This window comes from Pezoporus wallicus, unplaced genomic scaffold (genome assembly GCF_028554395.1).
Source record: "Pezoporus wallicus isolate ANWC-B61680 ecotype Strahan unplaced genomic scaffold, APGP_CSIRO_Pwel_v1 contig_2439, whole genome shotgun sequence".
Taxonomy (NCBI): Eukaryota; Metazoa; Chordata; class Aves; order Psittaciformes; family Psittacidae; genus Pezoporus; species Pezoporus wallicus.
In genome coordinates this window covers 2,495,354-2,522,285 of record NW_026638501.1, presented here as the reverse complement: position 1 = coordinate 2,522,285, position 26,932 = coordinate 2,495,354, and the positions used below count along the sequence as shown (strand labels likewise).

Below are 26,932 nucleotides of genomic sequence, written 5' to 3'. Positions count from 1 at the left end.
TTCATGCAGGCTCATGGTTCTGGCAGTTCCTTTGAATTTGCATCTCCTTGTACCGTAGAGGCCCAGCTGCAAAAAGTACACTACTAAATTGCTAGCTTGTACAAAATGCAAGGTTAAGACAATCTTCATGCTTTTTCTAGCTATTTGCATCAGTCTTTGAGACCCCCTCACCATCATTTTGCTGTGTCATCCCCTTTTTAGAGTGGCCAGTTGGCCAGAACGGGCAGCCTGCCCATGTCTGTGCAGCTGCGAAGTTATCTCTCCAGCCCATGCTATCAGGACTCCCGAGTCCCTTTGTAGCTCTTGGAAATTTGGGCTGATGTTTGACAGTGTGTTCCTTCATGCAAATTGTAAGTTGTTATTGGTTTGTTTTCAACAGCTTTGAGATTCTTTTTGGGCACTGATTTTCAGTGTCTCCCCCTCCTGACCATCTTTTTATTTTTAAAGAAATGTTTTCTTTGAGTTTACTTCAGGTTAAGGAATTTGAATGGTGTGTGACAGTCACATCAAGGTAATTCTAATTCTGTTTTAATCCCATAGCCGTCATTGAACAGGGAGGGAGCTTCTTATTTCAGGTTGACATAGGGAAGTAGTGATGAAAAAAAGGTTATATTGTTTTAAAATGGCTGAGAAAAGCTGCTGTCTATTGCTCTTCCCACCTTTTGTTACCCATGATGGGCTTTGGAAGAGCCTTCACTCCTGCTTTGTGTATAGGGGTCTTCATATGAGGGGCAAGGAAAAGGAGGGGAAGGGAGAACTGCTAGCATCCTTTTTGGAGCTTGGTTAATGGCCTAGTTGAAGGGCAGAATCCCATGATGGACAAAGAGGTTAATTAATGCTCTGCACACACAGAGTTGCAGTGCTAAAGTAAGATTTTTTTTGCTCTTGATTGTCCAGTGCTTTGTTGATGTTTTCTTTTTCTTATTATAAGAAAGATGGCACTTCTCACATGCTTCCTGCAAGCTTCAATTATGCTATTAATACAGCATCCTAAATTATGTGTGAAAGCTGCTGCAGTCAGTAATTTAGCAATGCACACTCACACTCATGACAATATTGAGCAACACTACAAGCATGATTTGTAATGGTAAATGGGCAGAGGATGAACCCGAACGTTCAGCACATTTTCAAATCTTAAGCCTCCAGACTTTGAATTAGGCTTATGTTAGCAGATCCTGGAAGAGAGGTTTTCACAGATATGACTGAAGGCTGAAGCCTGATTCACTATTTTATCTGTGTGGGGATACTAAAGGAAACTGATTTTGAATGTGGTCTCAAAACAGATTAAAGTAATTTAAAAGGCTGTTGCAGTTACTTCTGACATCTAGTGCCAAGCCAAGTCCAGAAATGAGTTCTCATGCCTTGTGGGTTGCAGACTGGCAGAAAAATTAAATGGAAATTTGTTGACTAGAGTCAAGAAAGGATTTTATTAATTCAATTAATAACGTATTTTCTGCCTTCCTGCTGAAAAAAAAAGGAAAAAAAAATAGACAAGGTGATCTTAGAGAGGTTCCTACAATTTTTCCATCATTTGAATTAAGCAACAGTTGAGCTTTCTTTTGGGATACAATTGCTTCTTCTCCTTAGTTTCGGGCTATAGTTCTAGACTTCTTTTCTGATCAGGCCTGGCCCTGTGTCCCTAATTTGGCCTGTAGAAGCCACTTTTTGTAGATTCTATTTCTGGCAGTGTGTTTTGGTGTTTGTCTCCATGTTCTCTTGTCAGCTGCTTCCCTGGAATTACAGACTTGTTCCTCCCAAGGTCCGATATGCCTCTCCTGCCTGCTAACTGTGCATGCCTTGGACCTGCCTAGATGTAGTCACATGAATTTTACCAGTGGGAATAGACCCACATACTGACTTTTTTTAAGCCCTTGAAAATTTGTCTTTTCCTTTTATTTTGAGCTAGCTAGCTCCTTATTGGCCGGCACAGATCAAACTATCTGGGAGTTGCATTAAGAAGTGGGGCTCAGGTGAAAGCTTTATTCATTCCATCTGTAATTAAGTGATTTGTTCCAAACTTATGAATCTCTCCTCCCTTTTTCTTTTGCCACTTCTTGCTTTCAGCTTCATCTCAGGCATTCCACTCCCTGCTCCCTTTTTAGATCATGTTTCCTTCATTGTCTGCTTTCTTCTTACACTTTGTGCGTGGTTTTTTTGTTTGGTTTTGGTTTGGGGTTGTTTGTTTTCTTTGTTTGTTTTGCTTGTAGGTTTTTGTTTTGTCTTGGTGTTTTTTACCACTCCTTGTGTTCCTCCTAGCAGCCTCCATTTCCAGAGTCTTTTTGTGAAGAAACTAGGTTGTCTTTGCCTGAGCATCTTCCTGTGAAGTCAAAGCTCCTTATTTTTGTCTGGCTCCTGAGCCTAGCACAATTTTAAGTTTCTTAAGTTGCTTATGGGTAAATTAGCTGGTTCTTTCTTCTCCTTGCAGTTCCTTTGCTTTATATATCTCATATGTCCACCATCAATCACTTTGTGCCAACCTCAAAGGCTGGCAGGAGAAGCTGGCATCTCCTGCTTCCCCCCTCCTCCTGGGACCCCGCTTCTGGACCATTCCTTTATCCCTGTCGACAGGACTTGTGGTTTTTTGTGTGCTTTGTTCTCTGCAGAGCTCGCCCTCTCCTTCACAGATCTCATTCTGCCCTTGATGCATCATCCTACCCAGCAGCTGAGATGTTCCTTCCCTGTTAACTGCGTTGAGCTGTGCTTAGGTGGTCTTCAGTCTCTCTGCTGAGTTTTAGTGCCTTCTACTTTTTATTGACTGACTCTTATTTCCTGCTCTAGTTCTCCATTAAATATATCCTATGCCCTCACTTCTTATGAATGTTATTCTGATTCAGATATGGTTGGAAAAAAATACATCTAAGCTTCAGAGGGAAATTTTGACACACACCCCGAAGAGAAGACTTCCATTATGAGAAGTAATTTGAAGGGAGAGGATGGTAGGCTGTAGTGGGAGAAAGGAAGTTGAAATTGCTTTGGAAATCTCAGCCAATTCTTTGAGATAGGGCACAGTGGTGACACTTCTGAAGGTCTCTGTTGCCCTTTTGATTATCAAAGATGTTTAACTCTCACTCTGCCTGCCTAGGACTGTGGATGAGCTCCATGAATTGAAGAGTCCTGGCATTGCAAGTGCCTTCCCATAGCTTTATCTTACTGCTGCTGCAATCCTTAGCCAAGCGTCAGTTGTGCTTATTGATATTAGCCAAACAGGGCTGAGGCTCAGGTAAGCTCTCATGACTTTGTATGCTATTTTTGTACATTGCTGTTTTGAGATGAGAGAAGGAAAAAGGATTAGGCTCATATAGGCATTCAGAGACATGCATATCTTAATTCTCAAGAAACGCTGTTAGGATCCTTGGAGAGATATGCTGCAAACCCACCATCTAAGCCAGTGCTAATGCACTCTTTTTGCCCTCTTATCCACAAAAGTAAGGGTAGTAAGAAAAATAGTAAGAAGAGTCCAGCTATCTTTGCTTTTTACTCAGCCAGGGCCCACACCCTGTGTGCAACCAGTGGAATTAGCCTTGATTCTTAAGCAGCTTGCTGGCACTATCTGTAGCTAATTGGAAATCTGCTGTTTTAGTCAAGTTTTCCTTTCAGAATGTTAATTAGTTTTCTAAACCTCTGTTATGTTGAGGAATGGGACCACAGTGGCAAGGTAAGAAAGATCTGGCTTCTTTTCCAGTTCTGTTAGCTTCTGTATTCCCATCTTCCTGTGTGCTGATCAGCCCTGTGATAGCTCAGGTGGGGATGTCAGCCAGCCCTGGAACAAAATGCTCCTTTCTGCTCTTCATTTGATATTCTCTATGTGTGCCCTGCCTTTATTTTGCATTCTCTTGCAATATCTAATTGATTCTTTATAAGGCCTCTGTGCTCCATTTCTTTCTGCGTAAAAATGTCAGTGTTGTTTGGCATTATTGTTATGTGGCACAAGCACTTGGGGTCAGGAGACAGGCTCTGTGTTCATGTCATCTCTCTCGGTGCCCCAACTCCCCTGTTTCAGTCTGTGACCCCTTCTGCCCATGCAGCGAAGCTGCTTTTTGGGGCTTTGGGGTGTACATGTGAAGCCATGAGAAAGAAATGCTTGTATCCTCTAAATTTTGCAGCATATCATGTTTCTCTTTCCACCTGTGAAAAGTGGTGATAACTACTTTTAACCCATCTCTGTCAGAACAGTGTTGAGAGATTTAATAAGCTGCTGTCCACAGAGCTTTGGAGGTGTAAGGTAGATCAGAAATATTTTTAAAGGTCTAAGATTAGTATTGCTGAGTTTTGCTCTCTTTCCCATACAATTACAATGCGGATGTACACAGTATGTCTGCAGATATGAAATAGTTAAGAGTTCTTATGTGTCCTTAGAAAAGACATCACATCAAAACAACACATCAAAGTGAATTAAGTCCTTTTGAAATAATCTTTCTTACTGTATGCGGTTTAGGACCAGCTGAAACCTCTGAAAAGCCAAAACAGGGAGCAAGAGAGGGAGAGGGGGAGAGAAAAAGACACTTATTTATGTGAAGTCTGTCCCACTGTTCGACTTTGTACAGCCAGAAACTGAAAGAAAGGCTTCCCTAGTGTGTCCAAGTTCCTGGTGAATGGCTCCTTTGGGTGCGGAAGTGAGCACTGCGGATCCTTTCAGACGAAGGGAACAGTTAATGAGTGTTTCTCTGTTCTGCCCTGCTGGAATGAGACACATCCCTCTTTCTAGGTCACTAAGTTAATCAAGTCAAGGATTTCTGTCCATTGTCCTTCTTATCAGTCACAGCTGCATTTGCATTAGGAAGCTTTCTGTTTCTTTAAGCCTCATTCATGTACTGATTAAATCCCTTTCCAAGTCTGCAGAAGCAAATGTCTAATGTATTATATAGCCATCTCCTGACCCAAGTAAAAAACAACATACAGTAGAATATGTTTAAAAGCAGATGAAAGAAAAAAAAGTCATTGCTTTGATTTATCTGATCCTTGGTGATAAAGCATAGGGGGAAAACAAATGGAAGCTCATGTTTCTAATGTGCAATTTTTAACTTGATGCTGGGTAGCATCAATATCAGTGTGTGCCTGAGCACTCTAAGGTGGGAAGTGAAATTGCTCTTCTTGAATGTTTGAGTAAACATTGCTGTAGCCTCTCATAATAAACAGCAGCAGCTGTTGCAACTTATTAGATAATAAATTGGTCCTGGCAGCACATTTCCAATTCACAAGGATGACTGAAGGATAGACTTGAGATGCAAAAATGAATCCCATTGTAATCAAACAGTTGCAGCACTGGCTTTTAAAAAGGTAACAATCTGCCTTTGGCTATACTTTGGTTTTCCCACTGGTTCATAGCTTTGCTGTTTGGAGGCGTAAGTTCAAATGTCCATCCCATTGATTATGAGTACAGTTTTGGACAAAATAATAAAGATTTCTGTGTCCTCTTGTGACTGCTGCAGCCCTCCAGTATCTCAAAGGGGGCACCTCGTTGTTTGAAGTGTTTTTTTTTTCTTTTTCTGGATCTCCTGAATTACTGGCAGAGCTTAATTTTCTGCAGCTACAATTCTTGCTTTAAACAGTGTAGGAGAAATGCCCTTGGTCATCATTTTACCTTTCCTGTGGCCACTTGTGTAGTTTCCAAATCTTCCTTGACAATGTTGGGAAATACTTTTTGGGGAACAACACTTTAACCTCTTTTATATGTATTTTTTTTTTCTTTGTAATAACATCGCCTAGCTTTCTGTGCTCAACAAATGTACTTTACCCTTCCTCATAGGTTTTTCTGAAGGTTACTTTACAGAGGACATCTCTTACACTGTAGCAATGCCCTGAAGCTTGGACTTTTCCATCCTTTCTCAGCCTCATGAGCATGTGTAAGTTTAGGTCCTTTGCAGCAAAGTTCCTTTTGCTCCCATTTTCTTTCACTGCTCACAGGCAAATACTTAGCTCCCTTCAGCCCTGCAGAATTCAAGTGCTATGTTCTGATCAAGGGCCCTTCCTCAAAAAGCAGCTGAATGAAGATCAGCAATGTCAACAGGAAGCAGCATTGTAAGCCTCAGAAGTAGCTATTGCAATACCAACGCAAGCAAGGTCTGAACAGCAATGGCTGTCCCATTGACTGCTGGAACCCTAGTACTTCTGCAGCTGAGGAGTGTAGGGTCTTCTTAGAGGACAAAATCACTCTGTGAAACTTCTTATTTCAAAAGAGGAGTGATGTTATGTGAACTAACTGCATAGTTGTATACAAACTGCTCATCTTAAAAGACGTTACAATGCAGTTGAGCCAACCAGTAGTCCCTTTCCTTTCTCATGAATCTGCTTCATGAAGAAGGCTGGGTTGTCTCTTGCTGAGTAATTCCTCCTTGACTGTGGTACAGTCAGCATCTTGTATGTGCTTGGTTTTGCTTTTTAATGCTCACGCTTGTCCAATCCTCTGAAACACTGTAAATGTCCAGAATTAGGGACCAAGGAAGGTCTTTGGCTGGCTAGTGAGGTACTGAAGATCAGTGCCTCTGCAGTGACTAAAAAATGTCTATACATGTATTCTGAGGGACCCATATAGTAATCTCATGTCAATTCGAGGTAGCTTGTAAGCTGGTGGAAAAGGGCTGTATTATATTTCCTGAGAATGCATTTAGCTGCTGGAGAGCAGCTACATATTTACACGTGAAGTTGAAAGATGTGAAGAAGTAGAACCAACTCTTGGAGTTAATGGAGACTGATTATTCTGTGTTGCATGAGCTTCTGCCATTGCGGTGACAATATAAAGCAATTCTGAACCAACACAACATCAAATATTTTAAAATTGTCCAAAAAAACTGTTTGGAGGTGTTTGTTGTTTTTTTTTTTTTTTTTTTAAATAAATGATTATTGAATCAGAATATTTGCTTTTAAAAGCTCCATAATGAATCTGAATGAAAATATGTAAAATAAATTTTAAACTAAAAAGCTTTTTTTCCTAAATGACAACATGAAGCAACACATTCCCACACAACATTTTAGTTTGATAATTCGTAATTTTCCAAGGGAAAACAGTCCCTAAAATATATTTAGCTCTGGCAACTATTTAGATTCAGCTACATTGATAAGAAACAACATGGTGGTTGTTCCTGTGGAAGCGTGCAAGTGTCTGAATACACATGGAAACTGGAGTGGCACAGCCTTTGGAGCTAATAGCTCTGCATTCCTCAGGGATCAGTGGTAGCTCCATGGGTTCTTTATTGGCTGAGACCTGCTAAGGATCCAGCTCACTAAATATGCAAGATAAAAACTATCTCACCCCCCCTAGCATACTTAGGAGCCGATGACAGACGAGCTACAGATTATTTGAATGGTTTAATTATTCTTATCATTTCTCCACATTAGCCTGTGGTTTCTAGAACTGCACTTTGATTAAAATTCTTTGATTAAACAGATGAGTTGACAAGACAAATGTTCCTTCGCAGCCCTCTGAAGCATGGTGCAAAATTATGAACCTTTTCCTGCTTCAGTTTTCACTCCTGCTTTCTCTCCCACCCGTGGCCAAGTTGATTTAGGATGAATCAATGGGGACCTAAACTTCTTTTGGAGCAGTATCTCATATGCAAGAAAGCATATCAGCTATAACTGAAAGATGGAGAGAATGGAGTTTCTTAGTACCTTTTGCAGAAGGCCATTTTAATTTTTTTTAGTTGGTGAAGTACTTACAGACATTTTAGGTCCTTTTTTAACTTCAATAGTAAAAAAAATCAAGCAGAGGCCTTGACAAATAAAAGCACTCAGTCTCTATGTTGATGAAGTTCAGGCTGCATCTGAACAAAGATGTCTGGTTCCCTTTGCGTTGTTGTAATTGGGATTTGCCTGAAATGGAGGGCAATGGAGAAAGAGGCAGACAGTGTGAGAGGATTAGGAGTGGATGCTAAGGGAGACTCCAGCTCTGTGCCCTTGTAATTATGCCATGAAGTAATGTGGAGGGATAGTCTTAAGAGTGGATGTTTAAGGGTATATTGGTACCAGAGGAGTCAAAGACTGAATAAGAATTTCCTGATATGAGGGAAAGTCTCTAAAAACAACTCAACACTGATCTGCAGTCTGGTCTGCACTGGACCATTTTGCCAACGTGGTGAATAGCATAGGAAGAAACTGTGCCATTCCACTAGGGTTCATAATTTGATCACAGACTTGTTAGCAAATGATCTTTTTGGCCAGTGTAGCTGGTTTTACAGAGAAAATAAGACAAGCTGTGCAAGCAAACACTTTCTCTTATCAGCCTTGTTAACTTCACAGTGTTGTTGAGTTAGTTTGGATATGGCTATGCCAAAAAGAGGTTTTTATGAAGCAAACATTATATTTATTAAATGCAGATGTTAAACCAAATTGATCATCATTTGTAATAATTTTAACAGGACAGTTAAAGCAGTTTGCTGACTTTGATCCTTGTGCAGACCTTGGACAGAGGCTGGCTCCTCCAGACAAAGTCCTCTTTCTTGGATGGCACATGGGTCCTGGATGCTGTTCTGATTTCAGAGCATCATTTTGATCATCAAGGCTATTGCAGAGTCTGCAGGCTTGTCCTGGGTTCAGCAGTAGCAGTCTTTTTTTTCTCCTTCTTAGTAGCTGGTGCAGTGCTGTGTTTTTGACTTTCGGCCTGGGAGCAGCGCTGATGACACCGATGTTGTCAGTTGTTGCTCAAATGTTTACTCTGACCAAGGACTTTCTGACTCTCATGTTCTCCCAGGGAGGAGGGGCAGCTGGGAGGAAGCAGAGACAGGACACCTGACCCAAACTAGCCAAAGAGGTATTCCATACCACAGCATGTCATGCTCAGGATGTAAGTGAGAGTTACCCGGAAGGGATGGTTCACTGCTCGGTCGGGCTGTGTATCGACGGGTGGTATTGTACTCTCTTCCCTTATTATTTCCCTTAACATTATTATTATTAGTGGTAGCAGCAGTGGTTTGTGTTATACCTTAGTTACTGGGCTGTTCTTATCTCAACTCATGGGAGTTACATTCTTTTGGTTCTCCTTCCCATCCCTCTGGGAGCGGGGGGAAGAAAGGGGTGGGGGGGAGTAGACTGCATGGTTCTGATTTATGGCTGAGCTTAAACCACAACAAGGCTAGACTGCAAACTCATCAGGTCAGGAGTTGTGTTTCAGAGCAAAGGAGGCACTTTGGTTCCACAGTGGGTGTGTCTCATTGGTCTGATGTAGTAAAAGTAATTGTTCTTGTTGGACACAGATAATGAGAAATCAAGACAGATTTGATAAGTGTACCACTGTAATAAAGTAACATACTGGTGTAAGACAATCAGTGCTGCTGAACTCATGTGCCATATGGCTTATTATTTACTTTTTCCTCCTAAAATGTATAGGTGAAGGCTCATCAAACAGGAGGAAATAGCTTTCATTTGGCTATAAGTGCTTGTCTGTTATTTGACTTGACATAAAAAGTTTCAGGTAAACAGGTAAATTACTTTCACTCCCCTAGTTTCTTTTTTAGATGCAACCAGATTTTAACACTGACATCATCACAAGAGAGTGCTAACCATTTATCACATTCAAGAGTGTCCCCTTTAAAAGGGAAAGAAAACCTAAAGCAGCCTATGACCCAGTTTCTTAGCGCTGGCCATCCCAGCACTCCTTAGCACAAAGATAATAGCAGGTGCAAAACCACAGTGGGTTTGATTGACTGCAGTGTTCCTGCACTGGTGAACTGAAATAACTGCTGAAACCAGTATTGTTGTTCCAGTGTACAGAGCCTCTCTGGGGTGAATTTCTTCCCTTGCAAACAAAGTGGGGATAGATTTACTCACTTAGTTGGTAGTCCTCTTAATTTTACATGTGTCAATAACTGTTCTTGACAAAGGTGTGGCCTGGGGAAATTTATTACGCTTTTTCTGCAGAGCTGTCTACTTTCCTTCCCCCTGTCCTGTTTCTAGTGGAAACTGTCTTGTTTGTCACTGGTCATCCCACATCACTGCTGCTCACCAGGGAAATGGCAATAATTCAACTGCTTGGCTATGGATGTCAAGCTTTTTCTGTTGTTTTGTAACTTGACTGATGTAACTTTGCTTTGTTTTAAGGCAGTGGGTGAGAAGGCAGGATGAGTAAAGCTACAAATGCACGAGCTGTAAATGTACCTTGGCTCTTTAGGTGTTAATGATGTTCCCGGAGCAGCATGGGAGTGCTTCAAAGTAGGGAGGAAGAAGCAGGGAAGGCAGGAGAGAGCAAGGTCAAAATGGTGGTTATTCCTGGCAGCTTTTGGCAGCCTCATCAAAACTGAAGGACTGAATAGATCTTGAAAATACTATCCCTAGATGGTAGAAGATGCTGAAAGCTGCTGGAGCAACAGCAGGATGTTTGCTCTCTTGTCATTTCCATTTCATTTTTGCTGATGAAGAGAAGACTTCTATTGTCTCCTATACAAATGGGAGTTACTCATGTGCTCTAGTGGAGCTGTGAGGGTCTCTGAGCTGTCTTTCCAAAGCCTTCACTGGCACTAAATAATCTTTGTGAATGTATACGTTCAGGAAGAAGACAACAGCTGAGGCTGGATGTGATTTGTCAGAGACACTAAGAGAAAAATCACACTCAAGATGTGAGTCTCTGCATTAGGGTTGAGAATGGATCTCACTGAAGTTAATGCAAGTTAATCATATAGACTAACACAGTTTGGTGGATGAGGAATTGGCTGGTTGGTCACATCCAGTGGTAAAACACTAGAACATGTTGCCCAGAAAAGTGGTGGATATTCCATCTCTGGAGACATGCAAGGCCAGTCTGGATGTGTCTCTGAGCAACCTGATGTAGTTGAAGATGTACCTGCTCATTGCAGGGGTTGGACTAGATGACCTTTGACCGTCCCTTCCAACCCAAATTATTCTATGATTCTATGACCCTGGGTCCTGTAAAGGACAGTACCGTGATGGTGTATCCACGTTCCAGCTGAGCTAGAAATGGCCTGTGTAAGCCTCAAGGACCACTCCACTGAGCTTTTCATGCAGCAGGTGGGACATGAAGGCTGCCATTATGGGAGCTTGAGTGGAAGGGGAGGGAAGAAAAACAGTAACTTCTTAAGGTGAAAAGGGTGACCCTGGAGCATTTTAGCCCTCTTATTTTTTTTATTGCTCTTCCATCCCCAGCATCATTTGGAGTTTCTGTAACTTACTCCTGCTTGGAAACGTGTTGGTGTCTTAATGTGCCTTATTCAGTTTTATCATAAGTCAGTTAGGAGCAGGTAGAAGCTAAACTGATTCTGCCATGCTTAAACAGGGGTTTGCATCAGTTTAATTAAATCACAGTACTGCATTTCTCAGTCTCCCCAAAAGGTACCTGTGCTTGTGCGTATGTATACACAGCAGGTGCGTATGCTGTGTGTGTGTGTGCCTCCATGTGTAAGCAAGGAATTTTCAAAATATCAACCTGCATATCTGGCCATTTATAGGTTTCCAATTACTCTAGTATTGTGCCTAACGGAGAGATGCAAATCCCCCTATAAATTCAGCTCACTGCTTTGGCGGCTTTGCTGACAGACTAGTAAACAGTTTCTATGCAGAGTGCGATTTTCTAGTTTAGGAATGGAGCCACTTAGATTAGAACTCAGTGTTTTAGTGAGAAATGTCTAAAACGTTTACATAGCCTATTTACATATGAATACAAACATTACAGGCTTTATATTAACAGCCCTTGTTGTTGCTCATTGCTATGCATAGAAAAAGACATCAGCATTTCTAGTAGCATCTACAAAATTATAAATATGTGATAGAGTAATTACTGATTTGGAAATCCAAATTATATTAAAATGATTGTAGCATCTGTGTCTCCAAAAACCTCTCCATTTGTCAATTCTAATCTTTTATTGCTTAGGCAATAAACATGAGTCTGATGTCTGTTTACAAAGTTCTTTATGCATCCAGCTCCAACCCCCAACTTGCCCCCACCCCCCCCCTCCCGGTCCTTTAAATTTAAGAAGTGGAGGAAGGCAAGGTTTGATATCAAGGTATACAAAATTGGTCTACAGCTGTTTCTCTTGTTTCTCTTACCTTTTCCTTGCCCTGCATTCTCAAAAATACGAGACTTGATGCTAGCTCTTGCAGACTTACCTGAAGAAACTCGAAGTTGCTAGGAAGATCATTCAGCAGTTGATGAGATTTTGCCCTCATGGCAAAAACTGTTAAGGCAGTTTCTTCCAGGAAACAGCAGGATTGGTTTGGGGCTTTTTTTATTGCAAACTGTCTTGAGTCAAATGGTTGTGAAGCTCCTGTAAACCAGGGAAGCATTTGGTGTGCTCTGTGGGGTGGGATGGGTGAGTAAAACTCAAGCATTACTGTGGTGGCTGTGAAGCGAAGTAGCAACCAGAGGCAGATTCTGATGCCTTCCGTTGTAATGGTGCTTTACTTCCAGAGGAAATCCTGTAGGTCTCAGCAAATTTGGGTAGCAGATTTCATACATCAGTGAATAGTAGCAAAAGTAATTATTTTTTTTTTAAATCTGTGGTTCTCAAAAGACTTTTCAGAGAGGTCATCTCAAAAGAGCAGAGATTCCCCTCTCAAGGTCACTTTGCCTCACAGCAGAAATCACAGTAGAGGCCTCTTTGCTGCTCCCTGTCTTCTGTTCTGGCCACTAGAAGACACTGGCCAAAGGGAATTTATTCATGGCTTGCTCAGCTGTAGTTATTGGTAGCAACATCTGCTCCCAGGCGTTTCAGTCCTTGACCAAAATTTTGATCAGTGGAAGTCAATGGGAGGTGATTTGCCTGGAAGTAATGTGCTCACTAGATAGAGTACTGATGTCATGGGTGCTCTGATAAACTGAGCAGGGATCAACCCTTTACGAAGGTATTTGAGAATGGATCTATTTTTTTTTTTTATCTTGCCTAATGATGGGGAGTGAATGCCTCTTCTGAAGTGGTAGGTATTTCCCAGTTTTAGCTGAGCCATCCGTGATTCTCACCTTGGCTTTAATTACAGTGCTGCCTCTAGTTTTCATTTCTCTTTACACTTTCTTCTTACACCACACAGGGACTTAAAGGCCTGTATATGCATAGTAACAGTTCTGTGAGATGAAATGCTGCTGTATAAATAAAGCATTCATCACACCTGCAAGGGAGGTTGGAATAAAATCCCACATAGTTTTACTGCATGAGCAATGAAAGATTGGATATGACAAATGGGTTGACAAACGATATGCAGTGCATAAATAGCATTATTTATTTACTCAGTCATGTTGGAATAAGTGAGATGAGGCTCGCTGGCTTTTTGAAGGAGTTGTCAGAGTATTTGTAAAGGCAGAGGCTTCAGGATCAAGCCCAAGCTCTGGCACTAGCAGATAGGTGCCTGTTAGCTGCAAAACTCAAGTGTCTCTTTCCCAGGCTGTATGGTTGCAGGGAGTGACAGGTAGGATGAGGTGATTGGGACAGAGGGAATGTCCTAGTCGGTCAATATCTCAGGGTGGTTTGCCTGTCAATCTGTTTGCCCTAAGCTGTTTCTCAGCACCATCCATATGCCTATACCAGCTAATTTAGTACACTGAGAGGCACTGGCTATTTATACACACATGTCAAAAAGGCTGTGGTGAGATGAATGGTGTTAAAGCACTTACGACGTAAAGTAAAAGCATCATCTCGATGTTTGAAGAAGATACAACTTTCCATAGGTGCACTGAGAAAAAGGAGGAAGAATTTGGATGCCACATGTGACTTAACAAGCTTGTTTACATACAAAGAAAATAAAATGCTCTTAGTCATGTGTTATTTTTCCTGCCTTCAGTGTTAGCAGTAGTGGCTAGGTGAAGAGTTTCTTTAACTCTGAAGCTGAGCTGAGATGTCCTCACCCCTGGCTGCTTACTCTCCAGCATCTGAAATACCTTTCACCACTGCTCCCTATTATAGCCAGACTGCAAAATGGGTTACCAGAGTGTTGCAGGTTTTGAAGTCACCACAATTTTAATGGAATTACATGGAACTGAATGTGGGGTTTTTTGTTTTTTTTTTTTTTTTTTCTGTTGCTGCTGTTGCCTGTACATTAATTGATCAGTTATTCACCAAGCCAGATAACAGCAGAGCCTGCCTAATATTTTATTCTAGCAGTCCAATGTACACTAGAAAACTAGAATGCCATTTTCATCAACTACCAAAATGCTTCCCCAATTACTCAGAAAAAGTGGAGCCCATTGCAAAGAGAAGAGGTTGGACTTCACCGTCATAAGGGCATTTTGCCATAGGATGTGAACTAGGGGCATACAGCCACCCATAGAATTAAATTAATCTCTTCAGATCCTGAACAAAATCTGTGGTGCTGAACTACTGCAGAGAGCAGGAATGAAGTAGGTGCAAGGAACAAGGCATCATCAGGCCAATATGCTTCTTACTAATAGTACTGGTAGGGTTCAGGACATCAGATCTTCTTGTGACTTTTAAGCCTGGGACATGTCACAGGGTTATCAACAGTTAATTTCTCTGAGTTGTTGAGCTGATGCAAGGACCTCTGCATCCAGCGCAGAGTACTGTAGGACCAAAAGCCAGTTGGCTTAGCTGGGAAAATACAGCAGGAGCCAGGGTACATTCAGAAGTCATGCTCTGGCAGTGATGTCAGTGCTGAAGAGTTGCTTGTCCACTGCCTCTGCTCAGCAAGGGACACTTTTGGGGTTTTTCTCCCTCATGGAAAAGAAATTTTCCCATGATCTCATCAGAGCTTCCAGTGTTTGAGCATTCACAGCCAGTTCAATTAAAGTCCAGAGGTTCTGGGCAGCCGATGTTTGTTTCCATCCAGCTGTGAGTGTTTGCTTTCATTGCTTGTACAAGGCTGAGGACAGATTTTCTTCCCAAAACTGGATCTTTTGATAAGTCAGAGCAGAGGAGCTGTTTGTATAAAGGCAGGAGAAGAGGTGGGCAAGACAAGCATTTTAGGGAGGAGGGTGGTGAGGATATAGTGTGTGGTTGACAATCCTGTAGAGAAGTTTGGCACAGTCACAATGAATTAGTGTAGCTGAGTGAGAGTCACGTGTATGGGGTGGTTGTTTTTATTAACAATTTTTGAAAATCTTCGGATTCGAGGGAGACTTTGGGTGAAACATTTTGGAAATCTCTTTGGTGCAATGAATGAGCAAAACTTTTTGTATGTTTTCTTAACAGGTGTATCCTCAATTGTACACTCCCACTACCCAGCTCAGACCCTGTTAATGGTCAGTGGGGACTATAAATAACTCTTCACCCATTGAATTCTCAGGGGCGTGGATCAGGCCCATAAGCAAGAACAACTATACAGCCAGCAGTATGTTTGTGGTGTTTTGGTTTGTTTTGGCTTTTTCCCCCGGAACAGGTTGCTTTTTTGCTTCTTGCAGTAAAATGAATAGTTGATGCCTTCCTCCTGGCAAAGCTGAAGTACTAATAAGCTAGCTTGTGATATGGTTGGGAGTAGACCATATTGCACAGGTACAGTAGTGTTTCATCACAGATCAGGTATAGTCCTCTCCACTGGTGTTAGCAAGAGCAAGCTAGCCTGCCTCGAGGAGCATTAATGCATAAAAGTATCCTGTATCTTCTTATCCCTCAAATGCAATAGAGGAGAAATGTGATAGTTCCAGGTTCTCTTGGAAAACCGCGTTGCCCAATGCAAAAGCTTCACGTGGTTGTAGCAGTGCAGCTCCTTGTCATAAAATGGAGGACTTTGTTTGCTTTATTAAGTAACAGAGGCTTAATTAAGTTTCTCCTGAATGTAATAAAGCAATACAGTTGAATGTAGGTCACTCCCAAGTAATTGTTTCACTGCTTTAGCAGCTGTTTAATGCTCAAGTGTTAAATAAGAATGCTGGTTTTCTTTTCTTTTTTTTTTTTTTTTTATTTTCTTTTAATGGGGCTAAGTGGTCTCTTTTCTCAGGGGACTCTGAGGTTAGTCTTGGCCCTTTGAACCTAATTAATCAATGGTGAGGGTCTCTGAGTGCTGGCCATAGAATGCTCTTTAATTGCTCACTTGTGCAGTCATTTGTTTTGTTTAACCTGCGATGGATTAAACTCTGCTATAAAGGTCCTTGCTTCTGTCATGTTCACTCCAGCCGTGCAACAGCAGGCTCCCTGCTTGATTCCCAGCCCCCCTAGGGACATGGCAGGGAGAAAGGGAAGGACGTTCCTCCCCACTTCTCTCGCCATGCTGCCTGGACCCACTGACTTTTTCGCGGTTTCCCCCATGGCTGTCGGTGAGTTTCCCAGGGCTGCGCTCTTGGCAAAGGGAGTATCATTAGCTGTTAATATAACCCAAGAATTCTCCAGATAGTTCCCTCTCTTTCTTTCATTAAATGTGAAACTTTAGAGACAGAAACTTTAATGATTTTCTGTGCGTGTGCATGCGTGTAATACTGTATGCTCTACTGGGACCCCTCTGGCATCCCACGTCTCCAAACAGCTGTCACACAGCTCAGATTCTTTTCCAAACTGTCAATCTCCAAAAATATTTCCTCCTCTTCTCAAGTATGGAATTTTGCTCCTGAGTCAGAGGGTCTGCACAAAGCGATGGCTGGATTTGGTGACAAAGTTAGGGCTGCCAAAACATTAGGGCCAGAAATAAGATCTTTTATACCAGCTGGGTGTGGGGGGGACCAGGACTGTGAATTTCCAGGCTACAGTGGAACTCTGCTTTTGCTTCCAGCCCAGTGAATTGTTTTGAGACAGTGTGTTTCTTTTAATGCTTGCCATTAACATTCAGAAGAAAGCTAGATCATTTTAAGATGTTTCAAAAATGGATGTTAAAATTTATCTTCCTTTTTATTAGATCCACTGCACCAGGGCACCCAGTGGCTTTAGAAATGTAAGTAATGAAAGACAGAGAACAAATGTGAACTATAGAAATGATTTATGGAGACATCTGATGAATTTATCCTGCATCTTTACCCTTTCATCCATCTCCCTGGACTTCAGCTGGTATGTCTGAGCAGCATAAGTCACATATTTTAAAGCTGATTTGCCGGAGACATGCTCCATGCTCTGGAATGTGGATTTCCCAGTTTTTGCCCTGCCTAAGGCTCCTGTGCAGGCATGTTTTTTTGGGGTTGTTTTTTTTTTTTTTTTTTTTCCTGCAGATCTATCTGGGTTGGATTACCAAAGTGGTTAGGCACTGTAATACAGCCTGCTGCCTGAAAATGCTTAACAGCCAGCAGCTTCACTGCTGTCCATAAGAACAGAGGAATAGCAAGCCATGCTGAAACAGCTGGCCCTTTCTGTAGTTCCTCCAAGAAGAACCGAGCTCTTCAGAAAAATTCAGCTGTGGTAGGAGGCAGAGCCTTTCTGGAAAACTTGGCCTTTGAGCTTAGCATCATCATAGGAAGCTTTCTTGTATGCAACAAACTTGATTCTGTGAGTACAGCATTAGGCAGGCTCTGTAGTATGAAATAGGCAATCCTCCACTAACAAAAGTATTTTCTACATCTTCACAAAGATAGCTAGGATTTGTGGAAGCCTTGTTGCTCTGTTTCTGTCAGTTGTTGTCCCACAGATGTTCAAAGGCTGCTTTCCTATCAGACTTTTTCTCAGGATAGTAATTTTGGCCAAAACTGTATATATTTTAACCGTATATTTTAAAGGCAGATAAGGTATGTAATGAACAAGTAATGTCCCTTTCAGTATGGTGATCAAATAAGGGTGAGGCAGGAAAAGAGCTAGTGGACATATATAGCTGAAAACTGAGATTGATATATACATAGATATGTTGAAAACTGCACCAGAAGTGAGGAGGGAATGGGGTGGTGAGAAGTCAGCTAAGTGTTGAGCAGAGTGTGAGCAGGCCTTACTGGAGCTGCTGGACAGATGTTCTCAAAAATGCATCTCTCCAACCCCTCCCGTGTTGCTGTATGCAGCCAAGAAAGTTCAGTGCTAGGGTTAGACATTTTGAGGAAATTAATAATGGAAATGTCACATAATACGTCTAAACTAGGGGTGTTTTTTGAATTTGTTTTGTTTGTTTTATGTTTTTTTTTCATTACCATTTACTTCCAAATAAGCTTTGGCTGGGCAGTGCTGGGCTGGTGCATGCATGAAGGGTTTGTGACACTGCTTTCTCTTGAGCTTAGAATCAAAGTGCAGGCTGCCTTTATTCAAACTTTGGGATGAAGATCAAAGAGGCAGAGTTGGCTATGTTGGAATAAAATAAATAAAATACCTTCTGAATATCAAACCCATATTTAGTTCATTTCAGGATTACTTTTTTGGGGAAAGTTTGGTTTGTTTCTGATTATTTTATGTACTGTTTTAATGCCTGAGACACAGACAGGGACCAGGACTCCTTTTCACAAGGTGCTATGCAAAGTCAGACATCATTATCAGATGCTGTATTAATAACATGCTACTCTGGCATGCTGTTTGTTTTCCTCTCTAATATTATCCTTTTGTCTGAACTGCTTTAGCCATGATGCTAAAGGCATAACTTGTCACATGTTGATCCTATGTCTCACTTAATTGGGAAGCTACCCCTGCACACCAACACTAGGAGGCTGAGGGGTAATTGCTTCCTTAATTAAACTCTATGGACCTCTACTAAAAATCACCTCAGTATCATGCCATTGGCAAGAGTGATGAAGAGAGAGGTTGCTCTGGGTTTTAGTAGTGCTGCGTGGATGCCTTTGGTTCACTCCTGAGTTCATCAGGAAGTTCCCCAGCTTTAACCTCCCATGGTGTTTGGATATATTCACTTTTGTTTCATTCAGTCATTCAATTATTATGTCAAATTTGAGATGGAGTGCAGTACAAATTATTTTGGCCCAAAACTTTTCTTTAACCTTAGTCACAGAGGTGAAAAGCTAATATATTAAACCTACAGCCCATGAATACAGATTACCCTTTTAAAGACAATATTCTCTGATGTCAGTTTTTCCTTTTTGAGGAATCAGTCAGTGGCTGGGACGTGGGTATTGAGTGGTGACAGTAAATGGCAGCACTGTGGGTCTTATGGGCAACATAATTCTTTCTACTTTAAGAAAATGTGGCAGGGGGATGGAGTGGAAATAATACTGATTTTCCTTTAACAACAGGACATAAGATCTTTTTTTATTCTTTTTTTGTTAACACATTTTAAATGTTTCTAAATGTTCACGTTCAGATTTGGTTTTTGCTCAGCCAGTGATGAGAAGCATATTTGTACCTCACAGTGCTACAGGGCTACAGAGCCTTGGTGTCTGCCACAGCATGGGCTCCAGGTATTGTGGAGTTGGTGGATGGGTAAGTGATGGTAAACCAAGGGTCTTGAACATTCATCAGAGGTACTGTAGGGAAAATAATGTTTTGCCACTTGCTGTGGCTATCCCAGCTCAGGGTAGCTGCACTAAAGAAGGAAAAATGGGCTCTAACTTGCCTTGACTTGTTAAAATGTCAATGAAGACAAAGTAATATGGAGCGCCAGCTGAAATTCAGCCCAGACCTCCTCTAGGCTTTAATTTGACCTTCTAACCCAAATTAAAAGCCAGATTGTTTTCTGTTCACTGTTATTTTAACTAGTGCTAACTCTGGCTAAACCGACGAGTCTTTTATTGGTTGGTTTGCTTTAGGTGTTTACTCTCCTCTCCAGATATCCTGTCAGTGTTTTTTAAAGTGGATTTTTATTAGGGTGCTACAGAAGTTTATAGAGTTGGAAGAAGTAGAGTACCTGTAAAAGGGTAGTTCTGTAGATCTTTAAAAGATGAGCTTTACAGCCTTAAGGCTTCCCTGGTTTGGTTTTCAGCCCTACAGACCAGCATCCAGTAAAAGACGTTAGCCTACAATGCAAAACTGGCCTTGCTTTTGTCTTGCAGCAGGAGCGACGCTGTGACTGCTTAGATACGCTCACTACAAATTTGCTTTCCATGCTGACTCAAACCTTTTGTCCAAATATATCCAAATGCTTGGACAGACCATCATTGTACTGTTCTTGTGCTAACAGTGAGTGTTTCTTTCACCAAGCTTGCGTTTGGGTTCCCTGCTGCCGCAAGGATGATGTAGCCAGGCACATTAGCCCAAGGCACTTTGACAGGTTCTCCTGTTGGGGTACACATTCATTGCCTTTGGGGATTTAATCTCCCCTCCTCATTGTGTTAATCACAAATAGATAGGGCAGAAAGAAATCCAAGGAAATTATAAAATGTAAGACACAGTACATAGCAAAGCACAGAGAAAAGAGCTTTCACTGCTTAGGGGGACACACTCCTTTGGAGGATGATGACCAGCCCAGCTGGCAGATTCTGCCCGAGACCTCAGATTCCTGAGCAACGGGAGTCCCTGACAGTGAAGGAGATGCACCACATGCAGTGGTGCCCCAAGTTGTCGTTAAATATGTTTGGGTTTTGTTTTTTGTGTTTTTTTTAACTTTGAATTCCTTATTTCTGTCTGCAGTAATGCCTTTCTCTGTAGTGCTCCCTGAAGTGCAAGGTGGGCATGTGAAGACAGAACCTGCTTCTCAGACACCCTACACATCTGGGGCCCACTAATCTTAAATCTTGCTAATTGGCTGTTAAATTCTTGTTGTTAAATTTTAAGGGCCTTATCAATGTGTTGAAACAATGTAATTACTTTTTCTTTTTTTCTTCTTTCATATGTAAAACTAGTATTTAAATTATTTCCAGGGCCTGTTTTCCATCTTGCTCCCAGGCTTTCCATAATATATCAAGGTAGTCCCCTCTGTGACCTTTACAGCGCAGATTTGGTTTGGCTCTGCAGGATTTTCCTGCTGTTTTGCTGGCTGGGGTTTTAGTGTGGTTTTGGTGGTTTGTTTTTCTTCAGTTTTGCTTTGCTCAATATAAAGTAATAATTGGAGGAGTGAGTTGGGTTGAGACTATAGAAAGAGGACTTTTTTCCCATCAAGCATCCTATGGTATTAGAATAACCATAGCAGTTTATATGTATCTCATTGGCATATCTCTGTAAAGGTACTTGTTGAAACTGCAATTAGAATGCTCTGCCTCTCCTTGTATTAGTTTGATCACACAAGAAGCAGCCTATCTGACAGCTCTAGCACCTGGATAAATAATTAAAACCTGTCAATAAAACAACAAAATGCAGTGTGTAGTGGGACTTGTCTGTGCTAGCATTAAACACTACAGATAATTATATTGTGGCAGAGGTTGGAAAGCCAGCTTCTCCATGCTCTGAAAGATCAATAAAAAGGCCCATTCATAATGAAGAGAATGTTAGAGAAACTGGATTTTCCTCTCCCTGTCATTAGATCCTTTGCTTTTAAGGTTTTGCAGAGGCAGAAAAAGATTCTGTTGAGGAAATCTTTGTTTCTGGAAGCTAAACAGGTAGAGGATTTAGATTTGCTTCTGTTCAGTACATTATTGAAAGCAAATGTGGTGAACCTAAGGCTTTTCTCATGGCTTGCAGTTTTGTTCTCTCCACCCTTCACTGCTTCTCTTCTCTGCTTGTTTTTTTTTATTTTTTTTTTCCTTCTTGCTCCCCTTATTTGCAACCCATCACATTAACTATGCTCATGAATGAAGTTTCTCTTTGCTTCCTGTTTACTTTCTCCAGGGCATTAATTTTATTTTTTTTTTTCTTCTTGGCCCTTCCTAAAGGGTTGATTTGGAAATATCACATATTGACAGGGGAGAACATACTCCTGGCTGACTTATTTGCTGTGACAGCTTCTTTCTTAAAGCAGTCATTCAGAGAAGAGATTTTTGTGTTCCAGAGAAGGAAAAGGATGTCTTGCAGCGTTGCCATGAAGGATAATGAATTAAGTCTGTCTCTTACTGTAAAATCATTAGGAAAGTATAATAGACCTTGAGAAAGAGGCTTAGATATTGATGTCTTGGCTAGGTTAACATGCCTAGGCACATGATAGCTGCCTTTTCTTTGCATAAAAGAAAAATAGTCTATGTAAAGTAGGTATTTCAGTTGAGGGGAGAGGGAAGGAGTATCTTTGGGTTTTGGCCGCTGATGCCCATAAATACGGGTGAGCTGGTTTAGTTGGCATTAAGAGTTATTAATTAAGAACCCCTTGTTATAAGCTGCTGTAGGTGGAGGGTAGCATCAGCTACGAGCAGGGCTTTTTATCAGCAGTGAGGGATGGATATGGCAGCTCAGTGCTTTCTGCACAAGTCCAAGCTCATGGTCTGATTGCCTATTCAAAGGGAGCAGGTGGCATTCCCGTTTATAGTTGTTTCCAGTACATCCTTTTTGAAGGAGTTTCCATCCATGGTGTCACAGAAAGTACCGCTCCACCTCAGAAGGGCTTGTCTCTACAGGATAAGGACCAGGAGAAAGAGGGTGCATTGGGGCTGAAATGGATGTTTGAGACTGTAGGCTTCTTGTGCATGGATTTCTGGTTGCTTTTCTGGTGTCCATAGCACAAAGAACACCTACCCCCATGATTTTGGCACCCATTTTTCTTCTCTGGGGAAATTGTCCCACCTGGAGGGGGAGCTGGATGGTGATTGCTGGTATTGCATCTGTGATTATTAATGCTGTGAAAGGCTTTTATTTGGAATTGATCTCTTATTGTGTGATGCCTTTGCATTTTTGTCCTGGCAAACATATTGCCCCAGACATGTCTAGCCTGATGCTGTTGATATGTCTGTGCTATCAAAGTTCCTGGAAAGACTTAAAATAAACATCACCTGCCAAATTATTACTTTGCCTTTATTTCCCTTTTGTTAAATATATCAACAATGTCAGCACTCAAAAAACTCAAAGATATCAGAGCAGGAATAAGCAGTTGTTTATGTCTTCAAGTTTTTCTCATTCACTATCACAGGATGACCTTGTCACTTAAAAATCATAAAAATGTTGCTTGTTTGAAGGAACGGAAGTTTGCTGAAGGGAAATGAAGTTTCGGGTTGTTGTTTTGTTGTTTCTTGTATTTTTTTTGTGGTTGATTTGGGTTTCTTTTTGTTTTGTTGGGTGTTTTTTGTTTTTTTTTTTTTCAAGTCTGAACTGAGATTTACAAGCAGAATGGAGCCCTGCAGCTCATTCAGAACTCAAATGCTTCCTTCAGCTCCACTGGTATAAATGCAAAACAAATGCCACATGAATTATTACTAGTGTTTTGCGTTAAAACTCCTAAAAGTCATTTTCCACTGGAACTGGGAGAAGTTCTGCTGAAACAATCCATGTTTGCTGTTACAGTGCCTGTGCTACACTGGATTGACACCTCTCTTCTAGGATAAATATTTTTCTAAATCTTAATGAAAAAACAGGTACCTTAATAAGTGGGAATAAATGTAGCTGCAAAGAAAGCATAAAGAACCCCTTTTTTTGTTTGTTTCTTCACCCTCCTTCCCCCCCCCCCCCCCTTTTTTTTTTCTTTTCCTTGTGACTGGGACAATTTATGCTTTTGCCAGGAGGTAGTTTTTTTTTCCTCTCCAAAACACATACATGACTAATGTGAACTTATATTTATGAGATGTTGTGTTCTTAAACTCTGTTAAGTACCTCAGACTGCTTTTTAGCAGGGTTTGGGGTGTTCTCTTTTCCTGAACATACAGGAATGCATGTTGCTGTCACTGTCTCAGGTTGTGGTGATAACGCAGATCTTGGGTTATGTTTTGGTTTCTGATCTCTTTCTTAGCCTTGTTAGGCATCTATACCTTGGCAAAATGAATGTGAGATACTGGCTTTTTAACTGAGCACACTTTGCAACAGTGCAAGCGTTTACAGAGGAACCTGGGTACTGTCAAGTTGCATTTTCCATACCTTAGGAAATGGGAAATGCAGCAGTCTTTTTGCTTTATCAGACTGAATGCTGTGGCAGCATAACAGATTATTTCTGATGAGTTGTGTGGACACTCCTGGTCCAGGCAAAGTGTCCACAAATCCCAGGAGCAATTAGGGAGGTAGCTTGAGGTGTGCAGGGTCTCTGAGAAGCAGGTTCTATCTTCATGTGCCACCTTGCACTTTAGGAAGCAATAGAGAGAGAGGAATTATTGCAGATACAAATAAGAACTTCAAAGTTAAAAATAAATAAATAAATAAAATCAAGCCCAAACAACAGGATTTCTATAAATTCCTCATCAGATTTCATGATAAATAAGGGGAACTAAAACTACTTGAGAGGCTCCTTTAATTCCTCTGTCTCTGGAATGCACTTAAAATGTTGTGCAAACTCAATAAAATGGAAGATACTTCTTTAATAGGCATAAAATTATCTAGCAGGTCCCCCAGGTTCACAGATTCCTCCCACAGTTCTCCTGTTTTCTTGGTGTCGGAGCATATGGCGAATGAGAAAGTACCCTGAAAGGCCACTGGTCACTTTGGAAGGTTGCAGCATGAGAGCAAAACAGGGAAAAGAGAAGCAGTTTTGTTTGAAGGAGCTGATGAGTCAGTGCCTGAAATAAGAAACACTTGTCAAAAGGCAATAACAGGTATAGATGGATGTAAAAATGGTGAGTGTAGATTTTTTGGAGTACAGTTATGCTAGAGCCAGTGATGCAAACATTTCCTGCCCTGTTGGAGGGGAATCTAGTAAGATGCAGGGCTGTGTTTCTAGTGTAAAGTTAAGGGACCTTAGTAGTGTTTCTGCAACTTTCCTATAGAAGAGACAGATTTATACTTGAGTCAGTGTAGTGCTGTTTCTCACTGCAGATTATAACTCCAGTAGTTAGTAAAGGTCTTCCTTCAACAAACAAGAGAAAAAGGAAAACAGACGCAATCAAACAAAACAACCCTGTTCCCACAAAAAAACACAAAAAACTAAATAACCCCCCCCCCCAAAAAAAAAAAAAAAAAAAAAAAAAAAGGTTTGGTGCAAGTATTACTAAGACCCAGGCACCAAGAAATCCCAAGCTTTAATGCTTAAGCACATTATTTGCAAAGCAGAGCTTGTGGGTTGGTTTTCTGGAATGGAATAAGGTATAATTACATGTTTCTTTTTTTCCTTCCCTTTTCAAGGCTGCAAATGAATCTTCTTTTACATATCTCCTTGTCTATGTCACTTCTTCTGAGTGACTTCATGTCACCTGGGCCTTTAATCTGTCTAGAAATTAATATGACAAAACGGAAGGGATCGGGAAGCTGTTGTGAAAGTGGGGAAAAGAAGTATGAGCAAAAGCACAGCAAACAGTTTTAATGAGTGGGGTTTTTTAATCACTTTCCCCCCTTAAAATTTTTGTAGCTTAATGTCTGACAGTAACAATTAGTTGAACAGGTGTAGGGTTTTTTTTCCTAAGATTTTTAGTTGAAATTCCCTTAAGTGTGCTGGAACCTGCATGTTTCACCCTGGTGTGGTAAAAGGAAGCTCAAAATGCCAAGTGCCAGAAACAGTTTTGCTGCCCATATGAAATGAGTGTGAAAAAGAGAGGAGATTGAAAACACATGCAGATGAGCCCTAAATGTGTCTGTTTCTCCCCTCCCTCACAGTTCCTCATAATTTTGGATCCAGACTCGTAATTTTTAAATGACTCTTTGATTCACTGCTCTTATTCTATGTAATGTGGCCAGAGCTATCCCTTACAAGCCAGCCAGGGCTGTCCGTACAATTGAGTAGGCCAGTGCAGTTGCTTTTGGAAAGGCCCATTGAGCCCAGTAAAGGATTTTTGTTGAAAGTAAAGTTTTGGATGATGTTCAAAGCCTCTCCTGGAAGACTGCCCACTTGCAAAGTCTAAGCTACCTGTGATATCCCAGCCAAGCCACCTGTCTGTAAGTAGCAAGGGTGAGGACAAAAGTTATCATTTCTGTTAATGAAATTGTTTTTCTGTGTATATTATAAAACTAGTCACTTGTGATAACTGTCATTTTTGACTAGAAAATATGAGAATGTCGCAGCCCTCTGGATTATCTGTTATCCAGCAAAGCAGCCCAGTGAGTAAGTGTTATCAGCTCTTATTAATCTTCCCATAAAATTAAAGAAATTATGAAGCTTAAGGCATTCAGTAATGAATCAATTTTAATTTATGGGCTCAAATAAAATCTGCATTAAGGCTGACAGACTGTAGCCTCAGGTAAACATAAAGCATTTCCACTGCAAACCTAAGTGAGTTCTGCACTGGCTGTCACAATTTTTTTCCAGAAGAAGAGGAGGGTCAGGGTTACAGGAGGAAGTACCTTAGAGAAAGTTAATGCAGTTGTCTAGCCCTTAATGGTTTAGCCTTTCCTGGCATGCAAAAGCATACAATTCAAACACTTTTTGTCTCCTTCCCCCTGTCCACTCTCCCAGCCCATCCCAGCTCGCAACAAACAAGCAGAGAATTTCTCCCCATAGAACTTCACTTTACTAAGCGCTTTTGCATTCCCAAAATACACAAACATTTTATAGAGAGGTGCTTGTAACATGAAAGCAAGGCAAATGTGGTTTTCTGTGTACAAGCAGATCAATCACCCATGGCTATGAGTCACATGTGCCACAGGGGGAAAGCACCTTGGAGGGTCCAACCTCAGTGTGTGTGCTATTAAACTGAAAGATACTCATTGAGTGGGCAGAATAACTTCCTTCTCTGTGTGTTGCATGGCAAGACCTCCAGAGAAAATAATGTTGCCTACTGGAAAAAATACATCATCTCAGGAGATGCATCTTTGCTGGGCAGAATGATGGAATAAGACTTAGACATTTATAACTAATGTGTGTTGGCTGTGTATGTAAAACTACTATTTTGTGGTTTAGACAGCTTATTTGGTTTTGACTGTATTTTTTTTCCCCACTTAAGTGTAGCTGTTTCTTATCTTTGCTTTTCATTAAACAAGATTATTCAAGATGACTTTTTTGTGGGAACACCTTTAGAAATATTTTATAGCATGCATTTATTATACTTGCTATAAAATATACAATATTTTTTTTTGCCATAAATGTCATTGATTTAGTCTTTGCATTTTGTTTGGTGGGATGCTGTTATTTAAGGTTAGTTGAGGTCACTTTTATGGAGTTAGTGTTTCAAAACTTTTGAGAACCACATACCTATAATAACGTTTTTGTTTGGGTTTTTTGTTTGTTTATTTTTTGTTGTTGGTTGTTTGGGGTTTTTTCTTCTTTTTTTTTTTTTTTTTAAACATTCCTTTCAGTTTGGAAATAATCTCCTGGTATATAAGGACGGCTTGGAGGG

General features: G+C 40.9%; 1 protein-coding gene across 20 annotated transcripts in view; it reads left to right on the top strand.

Annotated features, from left to right (window-relative positions):
* Window positions 1–26,932, top strand: part of ADGRL3 (adhesion G protein-coupled receptor L3) — a 339,457-nt gene that overhangs the window by 87,672 nt on the left and 224,853 nt on the right. The gene's annotated exons all lie outside the window — the stretch shown is intronic.